This window comes from Grampus griseus (assembly GCF_964374135.1).
Source record: "Grampus griseus genome assembly, chromosome: 1".
Lineage (NCBI taxonomy): Eukaryota > Metazoa > Chordata > Mammalia > Artiodactyla > Delphinidae > Grampus > Grampus griseus.
Genome location: NC_139017.1, coordinates 59241972 through 59254409, shown reverse-complemented (window position 1 = coordinate 59254409; position 12438 = coordinate 59241972).

The following is a 12438-nucleotide window of genomic DNA, read 5'->3' as shown; positions in this document are numbered from 1 at the left end:
ATTGCTGCAATTTAAGTCAGAGAGTGTTCTGCCTATATTTTCTTCTAAGACTTTTATAGTAGCTGGTCTTATATGTAGGTCTTCAATCCATTCTGAGTTTATTTTTGTGTGTGGTGTTAAAGAGTGATCTCATTTCTTTTTTTTACATGTAGCTGTCCAATTTTCCCACCACCATTTATTGAAGAGATTGTCTTTCCTCCAACATATATTCTTCCCTCTTTTGTCATAGATTAATTGACCATAGGTGCATGTGTTCATTTCTGGGCTTTCTATCCTGTTCCACTGATCTGTATTTTTTGTTTTTGTGCCAGAACTGCACTGTTTGGATGACTGTAGCTTTGTCATGTAGTCTGAAGTCAGGGAGCCTGGTTCCTCCAGCTTTGTTTTCCTTTCTCAAGATTGCTTTGACTATTTGGGGTCTTTTGTGTCTCCATACAGATTAAAAAAAATTTTGTTGTAGTTCTGTGAAAAATGCCATTGGTAATTTGATAGGGATGGCATTGAATCTGTAGATTGCTTTGGGTAGTATAGTCATTTTGACAAAATTGATTCTGCCTATACAAGAACATGGTATACCTTTCTATCTGTTTGTGTCACCTTCAATTTCTTTCATCAGTGTCTTATAGTTGTTGGAGTACAGGTCTTTTGTCTCCTTAGGTAGGTTTATTCCTAGGTATTTTATTCTTTTTGATGTTATGGTAAACGGGATTGTTTCTTTAATTTCTCTCTCTGATCTTTTGTTGTTAGTGTACAGAAATGCAACAGATTTCTGTGTATTAATTTTGTATCCTGTCACTTTACCAAATTCATGGATGAGCTCTAATAGTTTTCTTTAGGATTGGCTATGTATAGCATCATATCATCTGCAAACAGTGACAGTTTTACTTCTTTTCCAATTTGGATTCCTTTTTATTTCTTTTTCTTCACTGATTGCCATGGCTAGGACTTCCAAAACTGTGTTGAATGCAAGTGGCAAGAATGGACATACTTGTCTCGTTCCTGATCTTAAATGAAATTCTTTCAGGTTTTCACCATTGAGTATGATGTTAGCTGTAGGTTTGCCAGATATGACCTTTATTATGTTTTATTCTTTTTTATGGCTGAGTAATATTCAATTGTATATATATATACATACACATGCACCACATCTTTGGTATCCATTCAGCTGTTGCTGGACACATAGTTTGCTTCCATATTTTAGAAATTGTTAATAATGCTGCTGTGAACATTGGGATACATGTATCTTTTTAAATTAGTATTTTTGGGTTTCTTTTTAATGTATACCTAGGACTGGAATTGTTGGCTCATACCATCATCTCAGTAGATGCAGAAAAAACTTTAGTGAAAATTCAACATCCATTTATGACAAAACCTCACCACTACTTCTTATATCTTAGACCTTCTCACTGAGACCATTTTCTTATTCTTTTTTTTTTTTTTTTGGCTGTGCTGCATGGCTTGTGGGGTCTCAGTTCCCCAACCAGGGATTGAACCTGGTCTGTGGCAGTGAAAACCTGGAATCCTACCTAACCACTGGGCCACCAAGGAACTCCCCCGTTTGCTTCCTCTTAATGAATATCCTTTGGAAGTCTCTTCAAGGAAAGCTTTCTAGTGGTAAGCTTTCTTAGGTTTTGTTTACCTGAGAGTGTCTACATTTTTTTCTCAGAAATTCAGAAATTCCATGTCTTCTAGCTTCAAGTATAGCTCTGCTTTCAGTCTAACTTTCATTCTTTTGTAAGTGATCTGTCTTTTCTCCCTTGCTTCTTTTAGGACCTACTTTTGTGTTTGGTGTTAATCTATTTTACTAACATATCTTCGGTTGGCCGAAAAGTTCGTTTGGGTTTTTCCATAAGATGTTACGGAAAAACCCGTACAAACTTTTTGGCTAACTCAATATTTACATGAGGTTTTCTTCATATTTAACTTGCTTGTATATGCTTTTCTTCCTTTATCTCTGGATTCTCGCTGTTCATAATTTTTAGAAAAGTATCAGTCACTATTTTTTCAGATATTTCCTCCTACTATATTCACTGAGATTTTCATGACAGGTTATTCTTTTTTATTGTATCCTCCTTGCTTTTTATTTTCTCCTTCACAAATTTCTTTGTTCTTGTCTTTCTGCTGCTTTTTCGGTAAGTCTCTCTTCATCTATAATCAGTCTATCCAGTGTGTTTTCAACTTCAATGATTATATGATTTTTTTTGTTTCACTTCTAAAACTTCTATTTATTTCATTTTGTACATTTTCCTGGTAATTTCGATTGGATTTTGTTCCATGTTTATTTTTATTCTATCTTTTTAAAAAAATCTCATTTGTAGTTATTTTATATTTCCAATCAGATAATTCTAGTACCTGAAGTTCTTGAGGTTTTAAGTTCTTTGTTTTTTTCCCTCTCTAGATTGTATTTTAGTCCTAGTAGCTTCTTTCCATGCATGTTTGGTGACTTTATAAAAACTTTGAACCCATACTTGATTTAGTTTAATTTGTTTTATTCCAGAGGGCCTAAGTTTTTCTATTTTTAATGTTAAATGTAAATGGCCTACTTTATTTATTTATTTTTAACGTCTTTATTGGAGGATAATTGCTTTACAATGGTGTGTCAGTTTCTGCTTTATAAGAAAGTGAATCAGCTATACATATACATATATCACCATATCTCCTCTCTCTTGTGTCTCCCTCCCACCCTCCCTATCCCACCTCTCTAGGTGATCACAAAGCACCTAGCTGATCTCCCTGTGCTATGTGGCTGCCTCGCACTAGCTATCTATTTTATATTTGATAGAGTATATCTGTCCATGTCACTCTCTCACTTCATCCCAGCTTACCCTTCCCCCTCACCGTGTCCTCAAGTCCAATCTTAACGTCTGTGTCTTTATTCTTGTCCTGCCCCTAGGTTCTTTAGAACCATTATTATTAGTTTTTAGATTCCATATATATGTGTTAGTATATGGTATTTGTTTTCCTCTTTCTGACATACTTCGCTCTGTATGACAGACTCTAGGTCCATCCACCTCACTACAAATAACTCAATTTCATTTCTTTCTATTGCTGAGTAATATTCCATCATATATATGTGCCACATTTTCTTTATTCATTCATCTGTCGATGGACACTTAGGTTGCTTCCATGTCCTGGGTATTGTAAACAGAGCTTCAGTGAACATTGTGGTACGTGACTCTTTTTGAATTACGATTTTCTCAGGATATATGCCCCATAGTGGGATTGCTGGGTTGTATGGTAGTTCCATTTTTAGGTGTTTAAGGAAACTCCATACTGTTCTCCATAGTGGTTGTATCAATTTACATTCCCACCAACAGTGCAAGAGGGTTCCCTATTCACCACACCCTCTCCAGCATTTATTGTTTGTACATTTTTTATGATGGCCATTCTGACTGGTGTGAGGGGATACCTCATTGTAGTTTTGATTTGCATTTCTCTCACGATTAGTGATGTTGAGCATTCTTTCATGTGTTTGTTGGCAGTCTGTATATCTTCTTTGGAGAAATGTCTATTTAGATATTCTGCCTATTTTTGGATTGGGTTGGTTGTTTATTTTTCATATTGAGCTGCTTGTATATTTCAGAGATTAATCCTTTGTCAGTTGCTTCATTTGCAAATATTTTCTCCCATCTGAGGGCTGCCTTTTCATCTTGTTTATGTTTTCCTTTGCTGTGCAAAAGCTTTTTAGTTTCATTAGGTCCCATTTGTTTATTTTTTTATTTCCATTTTTTTAATTTCCATTTTATTTCCATTACTTCCATTCAAAAGGATCTTGCTGTGGTTTATGTCATAGAGTGTTTTGCCTATGTTTTCCTCTAAGAGTTTTACAATGTTTGGCCTTACATTTAGGTTTTTAATCCATTTTCAGTTTATTTTTGTGTATGGTGTTAGGGAGTGTTCTAATTTCATTCTTCTGCCTGTATCTGTCCAGTTTTCCCAGCACCACTTATTGAAGAGGCTGTCTTTTTTTTTTTTAACAGAAAATATCTATATTTTCCAAAACAAGGAAAATATATGAGAAAAGTAGCATTGTTTTACATTGTTATTTTTACATAAATTTATATCACATTTTTTAAATTCAAACAGAAAGTCACAAAAATTATAAATATCCGCATGAGTTCACTCAGTCCCATGTAATTAATTTTGTTTTCATCTTCATCTTTTGTTAGCAATTTTATGAATTCATCCATTTTCCATTAGAGTTCTGAAAATGCTTATTCATTCAGTTCAGCAGTATAGTCACTTACCAGAAACCTGTACTTGTCAGAGTCTTTTCCATGAATTCCTTGAAGATGAAACCCCTTTTATAGGAACATTTTTGCAAGAACATCAGAGTACACCCAGAACTGTCTGTAAATGACAAAAGACTTAAAAATGACCACGGTTAAAGAGTTGATGAAAGTTCATAATAATGCAATTGACAAGGAAATTTAGTTACTTCTAAGATATACATTTTAAAGTAATAACTAGAATTATGACTTATAACATTATACCAGAACATATAAGATTCTTAGGAATTTCATGTAATGTCTGAAACATTTATATTAACATATTTCCATACAAATAACCCAAAGAAAGTTTAGTATTAGTGGGGTTTTTTTGAATTTTATTGTATTTATTTTTTTACACAGCAGGTTCTTATTAGTCATTTGTTTATTTTTTAAATTTCCATTTGTTTATTTTTGTCCCATTTGTTTATTTTTGTTTTTATTTCCATTACTCTAGGAGGTGGATTAAAAAATTCTTGCTGTGATTTATGTCAAAGAGTGTTCTTCCTATATTATCCTCTAAGAGTTTTATAGTGTCCAGTCTTACATTTAGGTCTCCAATCCGTTTTGAGTTTATTTTAGTGTATGGTGTTAGAGAGTGTTCAAATTTCATTCTTTTCCATGTAGCTTTCCAGTTTTCCCAGCACCACTTATTGAAGAGGCTGTCTTTTCTCCATGTATATCCTTGCCTCCTTTGTCATAGACTAGTTGACCATAGGTGCGTGGGTTTATCTCTTGGCTTTCTATCTTGTTCCATTGATCTGTGTTTCTGTTTTTGTGCCAGTTCCATATTGTCTTCATTACTGTAGCTTTGTACTATAATCTGAAGTCAGGGAGTCTGATTCCTCCAGCTCCGTTTTTTTCTCTCAAGACTGCTTTGCCTATTCGGCGTCTTTACTGTCTCCATACAAATTTTAAGATTTTTTTGTTCTAGTTCTATAAAAAATGCCATTGGTAATTTGATAGGGATTGCATTGAATCTGTAGATTGCTTTGGGTAGTATAGTCATTTTCACAATATTGATTGTTCCAATCCAAGAACATGGTATATCTCTCCATCTGTTGGTATCATTTTTAATTTCTTTCATCAGTGTCTTATAGTTTTCTGCATACAGGTCTTTTGTCTCCCTAGGTAGGTTTATTCCTAGGTACTTTATTCTTTTGTTGCAATGGTAAATGGGAGAGTTTCCTTAATTTCTGTTTCAGATTTTTCATCATTAGTGTATAGGAATGCAAGAGATTTTTGTGCATTAGTTTTGTATCCTACAACATTACCAAATTCATTGATTAGCTCTAGTAGTTTTCTGGTAGCATCTTTAGGATTCTCTATGTATAGTATCATGTCATCTGCAAACAGTGACAGTTTTACTTCTTCTTCTCCAATTTGTATTCCTTTTATTTCTTTTTCTTCTCTGTTTGCCATGGCTAGGACTTCCAAAATGATGTTGTATAAGAGTGGTGAGAGTGGACATCCTTGTCTTGTTCCTGATCTTAGAGGAAATGCTTTCAGTTTTTCACCATTTAGAATGATGTTTGCTGTGGGTTTGTCAGATATGGCCTTTATTATGTTGAAGTAGGTTCCCTCTATGCCCACTTTCTGGAGAGTTTTTATTACAAATGGTGTTGAATTTTGTCAAAAGCTTTTTCTGCATCTATTGAGAAGATCATATGATTTTTATTCTTCAATTTGTTCATATGGTGTATCACATTGATTGATTTGCGTATATTGAAGAAACCTTGCATCCCTGGGATAAATCCCACTTGATCATGGTGTATGATCCTTTTAACGTGTTGTTGGATTCTGTTTGCTAGTATTTTGTTGAGGATTTTTGCATCTATATTCATCAGTGATATTGGTCTGTAATTTTCTTTTTTTGTAGTATCTTTGTCTGGTTTTGGTATCAGGGTGATGGTTGCCTCATAGAATGAGTTTGTGAGTGTTCCTTCCTCTGCAGTTTTTTGGAAGAGTTTGAGAAGGATAGGTGTTAGCTCTTCTCTAAATGTTTGATAGAATTCGCCTGTGAAGCCATCTGGTCCTGGACTTTTGTTTGTTGGAAGATTTTTAATCACATTTTCAATTTCATTACTTGTGATTGGTCTGTTCATATTTTCTATTTCTCCCTGGTTCAGTCTAGAAGGTTATATCTTTCTAAGAATTTTCCATTTCTTCCAGGTTGTCCATTTTGTTGGCATAGAGTTGCTTTTAGTAGTCTCTTAGGATGCTTTGTATTTTTGTAGTGTCTGTTGAAACTTCTCCTTTTTCATTTTTAATTTTATTGATTTGAGTCCTCTCCCTCTTTTTCTTGATGAGTCTGGCTAATGATATATCAATTTTGTTTATCTTCTCAAAGAACCAGCTTTTAGTTTTATTGAACTTTGCTATTGTTTTCTTTGTTTCTATTTCATTTATTTCTGCTCTGATCTTTATGATATCTTTCCTTCTGCTAACTTTTGGTTTTGTTTGTTCTTCTTTCTCTAATTCCTTTAGGTGTAAGGTTAGATTGTTTAGTTGAGATTTTTCTTGTTTCTTGAGGTAGGCTTGCAAAGTTATAAACTTCCCTCTTAGAACTGCTTTTGCTGCATCCCATAGGTTTTTCATCATCATGTTTTCATTGTCATTTGTCTCTAGGTATTTTTTGATATCCTCTTTGATTTCTTTATTGATCTGTTGGTTATTTAGTAATGTAGTGTTTAGCTCTGTGTGTTTGTGATTTTTACATGTTTTTCCCTGTAATTCATTTCTAATCTCATAGCGTTGTGATCAGAAAAGATACTTGATATGAGTTCAATTTTTTTAAATGTAGTGAGGCTTGATTTGTGACCCAAGATGTGATCTATCCTGGAGAATGTTCCATGCGATTTCAGAAGAAAGTTTAATCTGTTTTTGGATGGAATGTCCTATAAATATCAATTAAGTCCATCTTGTTTAATGTATCCTTTAAAGCTTGTGTTTCCTTATTTATTTTCATTTTGGATGATCTGTCCATTGGTGTAAGTGAGGTGTTAAAGTCCTCCACTCTTAATTGTGTTACTGTCGATTTCCTCTTTTATAGCTCTTAGCAGTTGCCTTATGTATTGAGGTTCTCCTTTGTTGGGTGCATATATATTTATAAATGTTATATCTTCTTCTTGGATTGATCCCTTGATCATTATGTAGTGTCCTTCCTTGTCTCTTGTAACATTCTTTATTTTAAAATCTATTTTATCTGATATGAGTATTGCTACTGCAGCTTTCTTTTGATTTCCATTTGCATGAAATATCTTTTTCCATCCCCTCACTTTCATTCTGTTTGTGTCCCTAGGTCTGAAGTGGGTCTCTTGTAGACAACATATATATGGGTCTTGTTTTTGTATCCATTCATCGAGCCTGTGTCTTTTGGTTGGAGCATTTAATCCATTCACGTTTAAGGTAATTATTGATATGTATGTTCCTATGACCATTTTCTTAATTGTTTTGGGTTTGTTTTTGTAGGTCCTTTTCTTCTCTTGTATTTCCCACTTAGAGAAGCTCCTTTAGCATTTGTTGTAGAGCTGATCTGGTGGTGCTGAATTCTCTTAGCTTTTGCTTGTCTGTAAAGCTTTTGATTTCTCCTTCGAATCTGAATGAGATCCTTGCTGGGTAGAGTAAACTTGGTTGTAGTTTCTTCCCCTTCATCACTTTAAGTATATCATGCCACTCCTTCTGGCTTGTAGAGTTTCTGCTGAGATATTAGCTGTTAACCTTATGGGAGTTCCCTAATATATTATTTGTCATTTTTCCCTTGATGCTTTCAGTAATTTTTCTTTGTCTTTAATTTTTGCCAGTTTGATTACTGTGTGTCTCGGCATGTTTCTCCTTGGGTTTATCCTGTATGGGACTCGCTGCACTTCCTGAACTTGGGTGGCTATTTCCTTTCCCATGTTAGGGAAGTTTTAGACTATAATCTCTTCAAATATTTTCTCGGGTCCTTTCTCTCTCTCTTCTCCTTCTGGGACCCCTACAATGTGAATGTTGTTGCATTCAATGTTGTCCCAGAGGTCTCTTAGGCTGTCTTCATTTCTTTTCATTCTTTTTTCTTTATTCTGTTACTCAGCAATGAATTTCACCATTCTGTCTTCCAGGTCACTTATCCATTCTTCTGCCTCAGTTATTCTGCTATTGATTCCTTCTACTGTAGTTTGCATTTCAGTTATTATATTGTTCATCTCTGTTTGTTTGTTCTTTAATTCTTCTAGGTCTTTGTTAAACATTTCTTGCATCATCTCAATCTTTGTCTCCATTCTTTTTCCGAGGTCCTAGATCATCCTCACTATCATTATTCTGAATTCTTTTTCTGGAAGGTTGCCAATCTCCACTTCATTTAGTTGTTTTTCTGGGCTTTTATCTTGTTCCTTCATCTGGTACATAGCCCTCTGCCTTTTCATCTTGTACATCTTTCTGTGAATGTGGTTTTTGTTCCACAGGCTGCAGGATTGTAGTTTTTCTTGCTTCTGCTGTCTGCCCTCTGGTGGATGAGGCTGTCTAAGAGGCTTGTGTAAGTTTCCTGATGGGAGGGACTGGTGGTGGGTAGAGCTGACTGTTGCTCTGGTGGGCAGAGCTCAGTAAAACTTTAATCTGCTTGACTGCTGATGGGTGGGGCTGGGTTCCCTCCCTGTTGGTTGTTTGGCCTGAGGCTACCCAACACTGGAGCCTACCTGGGCTCTTTGATGGAGCTAATGACAGACTCTGGGAGTGCTCACGCCAGGGAGTACTTCACAGAACTTCTTCTGCCAGTGTCTTTGTCCCCACATTGAGCCACAGCCACCCCCCACCTCTGCAGGAGACCCTCCAACACTAGCAGATAGGTGTGGTTCAGTCTCCCCTGGGGTCACTGCTCCTTCCCCTGGCTCCCGATGCGCACACTACTTTGTGTGTGCCCTCCAAGAGAGGAGTCTCTGTTTCCCCAGTCCTGTCGAAGTCCTGCAATCAAATCGCACTAAGCTTCAAAGTCTGATTCTCTAGGAATTCCTCCTCCCGTTGCCGGACCCCCAGGTTGGGAAGCCTGACGTGGGGCCCAGAACCTTCACTCTAGTGGGTGGACTTCTGTGGTATAAGTGTTCTCCAGGCTGTGAGTCACCCACCCAGCAGTTATGGGATTTGATTTTACTGTGATTGTTCCCCTAGTACTGTCTCATTGTGGCTTCTCCTTTGTCTTTGGATGTGGGGTATATTTTTTGGTGAGTTCCAGTGTCTTCCTTTTGATGGCTGTCCAGCAGCTAATTGTGATTCTGGTGTTCTCACAAGAGGGAGTGAGAGCACATCCTTCGACTCTGCCATCTTGGTTCCTCTTCAAGGCTTTCTTTTCTTCATTTTATATTCGTGCCTCCTTTATCAAAGGTAAGGTGACCTTATGGGCACGGGTTTATCTCTGGACTTTCTATCCTGTTCCATTGATCTATATTTCTGTTTTTATGCCAGTACAATACTTTCTTTATTACTGTAGCATTGTAGTATTGTCTGAAGTCCAGGAGCCTGATTCCTCCAGCTCTGTTTTTCATTCTCAAGATTGCTTTGGCTATTAGGGGTCTTCTGTGTTTCCATACAAATTGTGAAGTTTTTTTTTCCAGTTCTGTGAAAAATGCCATTGGTAGTTTGATAGGGATTGCATTGAATCTGTAGATTGCTTTGGGTGGTAGAGTCATTCTTACACTATTGTTTCTTCCAATCCAGGAACATGGTACGTCACTCCATCTGTTGGTATCATCCTTAATTTCTTTCATCAGTGTCATATAGTTTTCTGCATACAGGTCCTTTGTCTCCTTAGGTAGGTTTATTACTAGGTATTTTATTCTTTTTGTTGCAATGGTAAATGGGGGTGAGTCCTTAATTTCTCATTCAGATTTTTCATCATTAGTGCATAGGAATGCAAGCGATTTCTGTGCATTAGTTTTGTATCCTGCTACTTTACCAAATTCATTGATTAGCTCTAGTAGTTTTCTGGTAGCATCTTTAGGATTCTCTATATTTAGTATCATGTTATTTGCAAACAGTGACTGTTTTAGTTCTTTTCTGATTGTGATTCCTTTTATTTCTTTTTCTTCTCCGATTGTTGTGGCTAAAACTTGCAAAACTATGTTGAATAATAGTGTTGAGTGGACAACCTTGTCTTGTTCCTGATATTAGAGGAAATGGTTTCCTTTTTTCACCATTGAGAACGATGTTGGCTGTGGGTTTGTCATATATGGCCTTTATTATATTGAGGTAAGTTCCCTCTATGCCTAATTTCTGGAGGGTTTTTATCATAAATGGAAGTTGAATATCGTCAAAAGCTTTTTCTGCATCTATTGAGATTATCATATGGTTTTTCTCATTCAGTTTTCTAATATGGTTAATCACTTGGATTGATTTGCGTATATTGAAGAATCCTGCATTCCTGGGATAGACCACATTTGGTCATGGTGTATGATCCTTTTATTGTGCTGTTGGATTCTGTTTGCTAGTATTTTGTTGAGGATTTTTGCATCTGTGTTCATCAGTGATATTGGCCTGTAGTTTTCTTTCTTTGTGACATCTTTGTCTGGTTTTTGTATCAGGGTGATGGTGGCTTCATAGCATGAGTTTGGGAGTGTTCCTCCCTCTGCTATATTTTGGAAGAGTTTGCAAAGGATAGGTGTTAGCTCTTCTCTAAATGTTTGAAAGAATTCGCCTGTGAAGCCATCTGGTCCTGGGCTTTTGTTTTTTGTAAGATTTTTAATAACAGTTTCAATTTCAGTGCTTCTGATTGGTCTGTTTATATTTTCTTTTTCTTACTGGTGCAGTCTCGGGTGGTTGTGCTTTTCTAAGAATTTGTCCATTTCTTCCAGGTTCTCCATTTTATTGGCATAGAGTTGCTTGTAGTAATCTCTCATGATCGTTTATATTTCTGCAGTGTCAATTGTTACTTCTCCTTTTTCATTTCTAATTCTATTGATCTGAGTCTTCTTCCTTTTTTCCTTGATGAGTCTGACTAATGGCTTATCAATTTTGTTTATCTTCTCAAAGAACCAGCTTTTAGTTTTATTGATCTTTGCTCTGTTTCCTTCATTTCTTTTTCATTTACTTCTGATCTGATCTTTATGAATTCTTTCCTTCTGCTAACTTTGGGGTTTTTTGGTTCTTTCTGTAATTGCTTTAGGTGTAAGGTTAGGTTGTTTATTTGAGATGTTTCTTGTTTCTTGAAGTAGGATTGTATTGCTATAAACTGCTCTCTTAGAACTGCTTTTCCTGCATCCCATAGGTTTTGGGTCATCGTGTTTTCATTGTCATTTTTTTAAGGTATTTTTTGATGTCCTCTTTGATTTCTTCAGTGATCTCTTGGTTATTTAGTAGTGTATTGTTTAGTCTCCATTTATTTGTATTTTTACAGATTTTTTCCTGTAATTGAAATCTAATCTCACAGTGTTTTGGTCGGATAAGATAGTTGATATAATTTCAATTTTCTTAAATTTACCAAGGTTTGATTTGTGACCCAAGATATGATCTATCCTGGAGAATGTTCCATGTGCTCTTGAGAAGAAAGTGTATTCTGTTGTTTTTGGATGGAATGTCTTATAAATATCAATTGAGTCCATCTTTTTAAATGCATCATTTAAAGCTTGTGTTTCCTTATTTATTTTCATTTTGGATGATCTGTCCATTGGTGAAAGTGGGGTGTTGAAGTCCCCTACTATGATTGTGTTACTGTCAATTTCACCTTTAATGGCTGTTACCATTTGCCTTCTGTATTGAGGTGGTCCTATATCGGGTGCATAAATATTTACCATTGTTGTATTTTCTTGTTGGATTGATACCTTGATCATTATGTAGTGTCCTTTGCCTTTTGTAATAATCTTTATCTTACAGTCTATTTGTCTGATATGAGAATTGTTACTCCAGTTTGTTTTGATTTCCATTTGCATGGAATATCCTATTCCATCCCCTCACTTTCAGTCTGTATGTGTCCTTATGTCTGAAGTGGGTCTTTTGTAGACAGCATATGTACAGGTCTTGTTTTTGTATCCATTCAGCCAATCTGTGTCTTCTGGTTGGAGCATTTAATCCATTTACATTTAAGGTTGTTATCAATATGTATGTTCCTATTACCATTTTCTTAATTGTTTTGGGTTTGTTATTGTAGGTCTTTTCCTTCTCTTGTGTTACCTGCTTAGGGAAGTTCCTTTAGCATTTGTTGTAG